The sequence below is a fragment of the Fukomys damarensis genome, unplaced genomic scaffold (assembly GCF_012274545.1).
Source record: "Fukomys damarensis isolate Sample0158 unplaced genomic scaffold, DMR_v1.0_HiC HiC_scaffold_13, whole genome shotgun sequence".
In the NCBI taxonomy this organism is placed as follows: domain Eukaryota; kingdom Metazoa; phylum Chordata; class Mammalia; order Rodentia; family Bathyergidae; genus Fukomys; species Fukomys damarensis.
The window spans coordinates 39,535,341-39,543,133 of record NW_022900925.1 but is presented as its reverse complement, the minus strand read 5'-3'; the positions used below and the strand labels follow the sequence as shown (position 1 = coordinate 39,543,133).

Genomic DNA, 7,793 nt, shown 5'->3' with positions numbered 1-7,793 from the left:
AGTATTCAGAACATATGAAGAACCCCTATGAGTCAATAATGAAAAGATTAAAAACTTAACTTTTAAAACAGGAAAAATATTTGAAAAGGGACTTCACAAAGGAAGATAGACAGATGGCCAAGGATCCTATGAAAAAGTCCTCGGCATCATTACTCATCAAGGAAATATAAAGTAAAGTGCCATGACACATAAACTACACCCACCAGAATAGTTAAAATTAAAGACTGATGACATAAAATGGTGGCAAGGATGTGGAGCAATGGGAAATTTCACTCACCGTTGGTAAGAATGTAAAATGGTACAGCCACTGGGCAAAGATCTGGTAGTTTCTTATGAAACTAAACCCATCCCAGCAAGTCCGCTTCTAAGGATGTACCTAAAAGAAAGGAAAGCACAGGCTCACAAAAAGACTCAATAAAAGAATGCTGACAGTTGCTTTATATATTATCACTAAAAACTAGAAACAGTCCCAACGATTATCAACAAAATAACGAATAGCTCTTCTAACAGAATCATAAAGTGGAATATTACTCAGCCATAAAGTGGGAGTAGCTATCAACACACACAACAACAAGAACGAATCTCCCACTATTATGAGTGAAAGAAGCAAGACACAAAACACAGCACAATTCCATTTGTATGAAGTCCTGAAGCAGGTAAAAGTAATGTACGGGGGAAGAAATCAGAATAGCCCAAGGGTGGTGGTGCACACCTGTAATCCCAGCACTTTCAAGGAAGAGGCAGCAAGATCACCTCGAGTTCGAGGCCAGCCTGAACTACAAAGCAAGACCCTGTCTCGAAAAACAAAACAAAACAAACAAAAAATGCAATAACTTGGAAGTTGCATGAGGGATTTTCTAGGGTGATGATAATGTTCTATATCTTGACGGTGATTTGAGCTACACAGGTACAGGCATTTGCCAGAACTTGTCTAATATATAAATAGCATCTCTGTATTTCCTGCATATAAATTGTACCTTAAGAAAGATAAATAGATGGGCCTGGGCATGGCTCAGGGGAAGAGCACTTGCCTGGCACGCAAGGTCCTGAGTTTGATTCCCCAAAACCAACACAAAAGATAGATAGACGTGGAACTCCAGTTACTCAGACGTACCCTAAAGTGTTGAGAGGGTAAAACACACTGATATAAGCAGCTTTCTTTGAAATGGTTCAAAAATAAAAAGATGGACAGAAGGAAGGACCGGACATCGGTGGCACATGCCGTAAACACCATCTCCTCTCTGCTATCCACAGAGTGAGTGCTAAGTGTCAGGCGTCCTCTGCCCTTCTAGTGATGAGAATGGGGGGCGGAGGAGCCCACCTGATCCTCTTCCACTAGACCTCCTCTCTAGTCTAGACCTCTCGACGTCCTCGCCTTTCTTCCTGTTAACAGCGTCCTTGAGCTGTAATTCACGTACACGCAGCTCAGTCATTCAAAGTGTTCAAGTCAGTGGTTTTCAGCATATACAGAGTCGTGCAACCTTCACAGCGGTCAGTGTTAGAAGAGCTGTAACTAACGCTTCAGAAGGAGGCCCCATTCCAGCCTTCCACCCCTGCCCCAGCCCTAAGCAACCTCTGATCTCCTCCCTTCTTTATGGAATTGGGTGCGCAAGACTTCATCGAAGTGGGATTATATAATATGTGGTCTATTTTTGGTGGCTTCTTTCACTTAGCACAATGATAGCGTGGCTCATCCAGGTTGCTAACCGTTACGTGCATTTGCTCATTTTATTGCTGAGTAACGTTCCTTTGAATAGATATGCGTCTTTGGTTGGCCATTCATCCGCCCACGACTGGACATCTGGGTTGATCCCACTTCTTTGGCCATATGACTAACGCTATTACGAGCACCCATGTGCAGTGCTTGTGCGCAGTGCTTGTGTCTTTAATTCTCCTGGGCTGTGCACTGAGGGGTGAGATTTACTGGACTTTCTGGTATCTCTGTGTGTAACTCTCTCTCTTTTTTTTTTTTTTTTTTTTTTTTGTATTGGGGATTGAACCAGGGCCCTTGTGCTTGTAAGGCAGGCGGTGGAACCCCTGAGCTTAAATCCCCGGCCCGCTGTGTGAAACTCTTGAGAGCAATTACCAGGTGCATCCTCAGTCTATATCTCCATGGTCCTCCCACCCTGCCAATGTCTGCGTGAGGTTTTGGTGGCAGCCGTGGGGAGGCATAGAATGGCATTCGGCACAGTTTCTGTTTGCTCCTCCCTAATAGCTAACACTGCTGAGCATCACCTTTTCCTAAAGGCCCTTTGCGCCTCCTCTTTGGGAGACGTCTGTTCAGAGCCTTCACTCATTGTGAAACTGGATTGTTTACCTTTTCATTGAGTTGAAATAATTATCTACGTTTTCTAGACAGCAGGCCCCAGCAGATGCAGATTTGTAATTTGTAAATGTTTTCTCCCTTTCCACGGGCTGCCTTTCACTTTCTTGATGGTAGGTATACTCTCAAACACAGAGCCTTTTCTTTCTTTCTTTCCTTCCTTCTTTCTCTCTCTCTCCCTCTGTCTCTCTCTCTCTCTCTCTCTCTCTCCTCTCTTTCGTTTTTTTTCTTTCTTTCTTTCCTTTCTTTCTGCAGTGCAGGGATTGAACCCAGGCATGGCCTACATCCTCAGAACTTTTTCATTTTTTATTTTGAGATAGGGTCTCAGTAAACTTGCCCGGGCTAGGCTGGAATTTGTGATCCTCCTGCCTCAGCTTCGCACACAACTGGTATTACAGGCATGAGACACCTTGCCTAGCTCAAAATTTTTAATTTTGAAGAAGTCCTATTTATTTGTTTTCTCTTTTGTTGCTTGTGCTTTGGGTGTCATTTTTAAGAGACCGTTTGCTAAGTCAAGGTCATGAAGATTTACTCCTGTTTTCTTCTAAAAGCTTTGCAATTTCATCTCTCACATTCAGGACTTCAATCCACTTTTAATAGATTTCACATTTAGCATGAGGTAGGGGTCAGGCGTGCCAGCATGGACGCCATCTTAGTTGAAGTTTAAGCTCGCCCTCTTGAGAAAGCAGGAAAGGCTCAAGGTCACTAAAAAGGCAGCGTTTTACTCAGGAAAATGGTCAGGAACAGACACCGAGTGTGAACATTCCAGGTAGAGGAGATAGATGATTCCCACAGAGATGAACCATAGCCCTGCACTTTGTCACGGAAATGGCATTCCTATAGAGATTACCCACAGCTCTGTACTTCGTCACAGAAATGTCAGCCTCATCCTGTGCAAACTATATGTTCTGTTTCTTTCTTCTAACCGCCGCATTTCGCTTCTGTAATTTTGTTTGCTTGGGCCTCATCTAGAAACGTATAAAACCCTCTTGCATCTGGGCTCGGGATGCTCTCCAAGTTGCTGCTTGGAGAGGCCGTCTGGCCCGACTAAGAAAGGTCTGGTCCACATTCTTGGGTGCGGCTCGTTCGGTTCCCCTGCGGCCGGTGTCTCGCTGTCGCTGATCCCTAGTTCTTCGGAACGTTTGGTTAAGTTCCCTGGTGGTCTTACCGCAGGGATACAGCTTGGTTTTCTTCTGTGTGGATATTCCGTGGTCCAGAGCATTTGCTGAGATTCCTTCCCGCTGGAGAGCTGCGGAACGCGGGTGAGAGCCTCTCTGGACGCTGTTCCACTCCATGCGTGAGAGAGGTTTCCTCCGGCCAAGCACATCCACAGAGTTACTGCAGCTCCGGAGCAATTGCTGGGATCAGCGAGTACGACTGCTCCCACCTGGTTCCTTTTCAAGATTGCTCCGGCTACTCCGACCCCCCTGAACTGCCACGTGGATTTTTTTTAGCAGCTCTCTGATTTCTGGGAATAAGCCAGCACAGACTGTGAAAGCAGATGCATTGAATCTATGGACAAATTGGAGGACTTTGTCCTCTTAATAACATTAAATATTCCGATCCACAAATATGAATTTCTTTCATTTATGTAGATCTTCTTTAATTTCTTACCACGTTTTATAGTTTTCAAAATAATGCTTGTTTCCCCTTTTACTGTTGGATTTATTCCCAAATATTTTTTTTCTTAGCATAGAACTGTTTATTTCACCTCCTCCCGAATAGCTCTGCCACTGCACATTTGATTGTTCATTCCAAGTCAGTGTTGATTTTTTTCTTATTTTCTTTTCTTGGTGCTGAGAATTGAACTCAGGGCCTTGCTCTCGCCACGCAGTGCTGTTTCACTGAGCTGCACTCCCAGCCCCTGTTTCCTTTTTTTTTTTTTTCCCCTTCAGTACTAGGAGTCAGACTCAGAACCTTGCACTTGCCAGGCAGGCAGTAGAACCACTGAGTTAAATCCCGGGCCCTTGAGCTTATTCTTCTTTATGGCAGAGCAGTGTTCTGTTGCATAAAAAAACCCCACATCTTTATCCATTTAACAACTGATGGGCATTTGGGCTGTCCCTAAGATTTAACTATTGCACACTGTGCTGCCGTGAACGTGACTGTGCATATGTCGCTAAGTTACGATGCTTTTCATTCCTTCAGGCAGATACCAAGAACTGGGTCAAATGGAACCTCTATTTTTTGGTTTTTGTGGAATCTCTACACTGTTTTCCACAGTGGTTGCACCAGTCTACACTCCCACCAACAGTGAAGAAGTTTCCTCTTTCCTCCCAACTGTTCCAGCATTTGCTATTGAATGATTTCTTTTTATTTTCTTTCTTTCTTTCTTTCTTTCTTTCTTTCTTTCTTTCTTTCTTTCTTTCTTTCTTTTCTTTTCTTTTCTTTTCTTTTTTTCCCCACAGTACTGGGTATCAAACTCAGGACCTGGTAGCTTGTGAGACAGACTCAGAGACAGACTCAGAGACACTGAGCTAAGTCCCTGGCCCTTGGCTGATTTCTTGATAGCAGCCACTCTTTCTGCAGTGAGACAGAATTTTTGTTTTAATTTGTATCTCTCAAATGACAAATGATGTTGAACATTTTTTCATATATTTATTTGCCATTTCTACTTCTCCATCTGAGAAGTGTCTATTCATTTCAGATGCCCATTTTTAGATTGGGCTGTCAGATAAACTGGGTCTAATTTTTTAAATTTGTTACATATTCTAGACCGTAGTCCTCTGTTTGAGGAATAACTGGCAACAATTTTGGGGGTGGGTACCAAGGATCAAACTTGAGACCTTGTGCTTTCAGGGCAGGTAGAAGCACCACTGAGGTAAATCCCAGGCCCTAACTGAAAATAATTTTTCCCACTCTGTTGCTGTTTCTTCCCTTTGCTGGGAGTTTCTTCTGGTATGCAACAGCTTTTTAATAAGATGCAATCCCAGTTGTTGAATGATATTTCCAGTGTGATCGGGGTTTTGTTCATGAAGTCTTTGCATAAACCAGTGTCTTCAAGTGTTCTACCTATTCTATCTTTCAGCATATTTAGTGTTTTTGTTTTAATATTTAAATCTTTCATCCATTTTGATTTTAGTTTAGTGCATGGTGAGAAAAACAGATATAGACTCAAACTTTTCCATGCATATAGCCCATTTTCTCAGCACCATTTGTTAAAAAGGCTATCTTTCCTCTTTATGTTTTTGGCACTTTTGTTAAAGATCAGAGGGCTGAATGTACCTGACATTGTTTTTTTTTGTTTTGTTTTGTTTTGTTTTTTTTGTAACAGGGATTGAACTCTGGTCTTTGTGCTTGCAAGGCAGGCCACCAAACTGCTGAGCTGAATCTCCGGCCCTCTAATTTCTGTATTCTGTTCCAGTGATCCATATATCTACTTTTGTGCCAGTACCATTCTGTTTTTACTCCTGTAGCTTTGTAATATAACTTGAATTCTGCGGTTGTGATATCTCTTACCTCCTTTTGTTTCCCAGGGTTGTTTTTGCTTTCTGGTTTCATATAAATTTTGGGGTTGTTTTCTATAGTTCTGTGAGGAATGCTGTGAGTATTGTGATTGGGATTCCATTCAGCCTATATATATATCAGTTTTGGAAGTATGACCATTTTGACAATATTGATTCTGCCTGATGAAGAATGGAGGATGTCTTTCCATTTTCTGATGTCCTCCTCAAATTTCTTTTCCAGAGTACTAGAGCTTTCTTCATAGAGTTCTTTCACTTCCTTTGTTAGGTTAATTCCTAAGTATTCTCTTTTTCTTGAAGCTATCGAGAGTGGTATTGTTTACCTAATGTCTTTCTTGGTGAGTTTATTGTTGGTGTATAGGAACTTTTTTTGCAGATTAGAGGATTTAATTAAGATGGAATTGCTGCTAATTACATTAAGCTACTTATCTAAACCAAAATCTATGTGGTTCACACAAACTTAGTTACCACAAAATAGAAACGAATGGCACGCTCAAAACCACAGGGAAATATCTTGGTATCCATGAGATGAAGGCTGAATGAGTAAGTCTGCGCACTTATTTCAGACTATTAAAGAGTCTGTGAGCCATGCAGTGGTCTGTTGCATGCAAGAAGTCAGAGAGCTCCTCTGTGCAGTGCTCTTCTGTTTGTGAGTGGGAGGATACACATCCATCACAGAGCTCTGGCCACTCCCATGTCTTTGCGTGTTTCTCCAGTTGCTCACATTGCTCTCTTGCTGTTGTTGGGGGGATCCACAATTCCTCCTCTTTTTTTTTGTCTTCCTCTTCAGGGTTTCTGGATCCAGTCAGCATCTTTCACTTGTCCTCCAGTCTCGCATCCAGCTATGTTTCTGGATGCAACGCCAGCAGCAAGAGCCCACTATTAATTTTTGTGTGTTGAAGTATTCTGCTTCCTCGCTGAATTTGTTTATTAGCTCTAGAGTCTTTTGGTGGAATATTTGGTTCTATGTAGAGGATCACGTCATCTGTGAATAAGGATAGTTAGACTTCTTCCTTTCGTATATGTACTCCTTTTACTTTTTTACTTGCTTGATTGCTTTGGTTAATGTCTGAAGGAGAATATTGAAAAGGAGCGGTGACAGTGGGCATCCTTGTCTTGTTCCTCATTTTAGCGGAAAATCTTTCAATTTTTCCCCAGTTAATGCGATGTTAGCAGTAGGTTTGTCATAAATAGCTTTTATCAAGGTGAGATAAAGTCCATCTATGCCTATTTTCTTCAGGGTTTTCGCAATGAGTGGATACTGGATTTTGTCAAAGGCTTTTTCTGTTACTGTTGAGATGATCGTATGATTTTTGCACTTGCTTCCACTTATGTGATATATGATATTTATTGATGAACATACGTCAAACCATCCTTGGGTCCCTGAGATGAAACTTACTTGGTCATGATGTATGATCTTGTTAATGATTTGTTGCACTCTGTTTAGGGTCTTATTGGGGATCTTTGCACCTATGTTTATTAAAGAGATTGGCCTGTTGCTTTCTTTCATAGTTGAGTCTATATCTGGTTTTAAAATCAAGATAACACTAGCTTCCAGGAATGAGTTTATCAGTACTCTTTCCCTTTCAGTTTCACTAAAGAGTATGAGGATTATTGGTATTAGATCTTCCCGTCAGTCTTGTAGAATTCACTTTTGAATCTATCATATCTTCGGCAAATTCTTAGTTGGTCAGGTTGTATTACTGCCTCAATTTCATCAGCTATCATAGGGTTATTTGGGATTTTATATCTTCTTGGTTCAGTTTTGGTAATTCATATATGTATCTAGGAATCAATCCATAGATTTTCCAATTGATTGGAGTGCCGGATTTCAAAGTAGTTAGTAGTAATACTCTGGATTTCATTAGTATCCACTGTGATTTTATGTTTCTAATTGCATCGATATAAGTCCTTTTCTCTTTTGTGGTAAGATTGACAAAGGATTTATCTATCTATCTATCTATCTATCTATCTATCTATCATTTATCTATCATCTACATATATAT

At 41.3% G+C, this 7,793-nt stretch overlaps 1 pseudogene; it reads right to left on the bottom strand.

Moving 5' to 3' along the window:
• Positions 1-6,344: 6,344 nt before the first annotated feature.
• Positions 6,345-7,793, bottom strand: part of LOC104875409 — a 6,933-nt pseudogene continuing 5,484 nt past the window's right edge.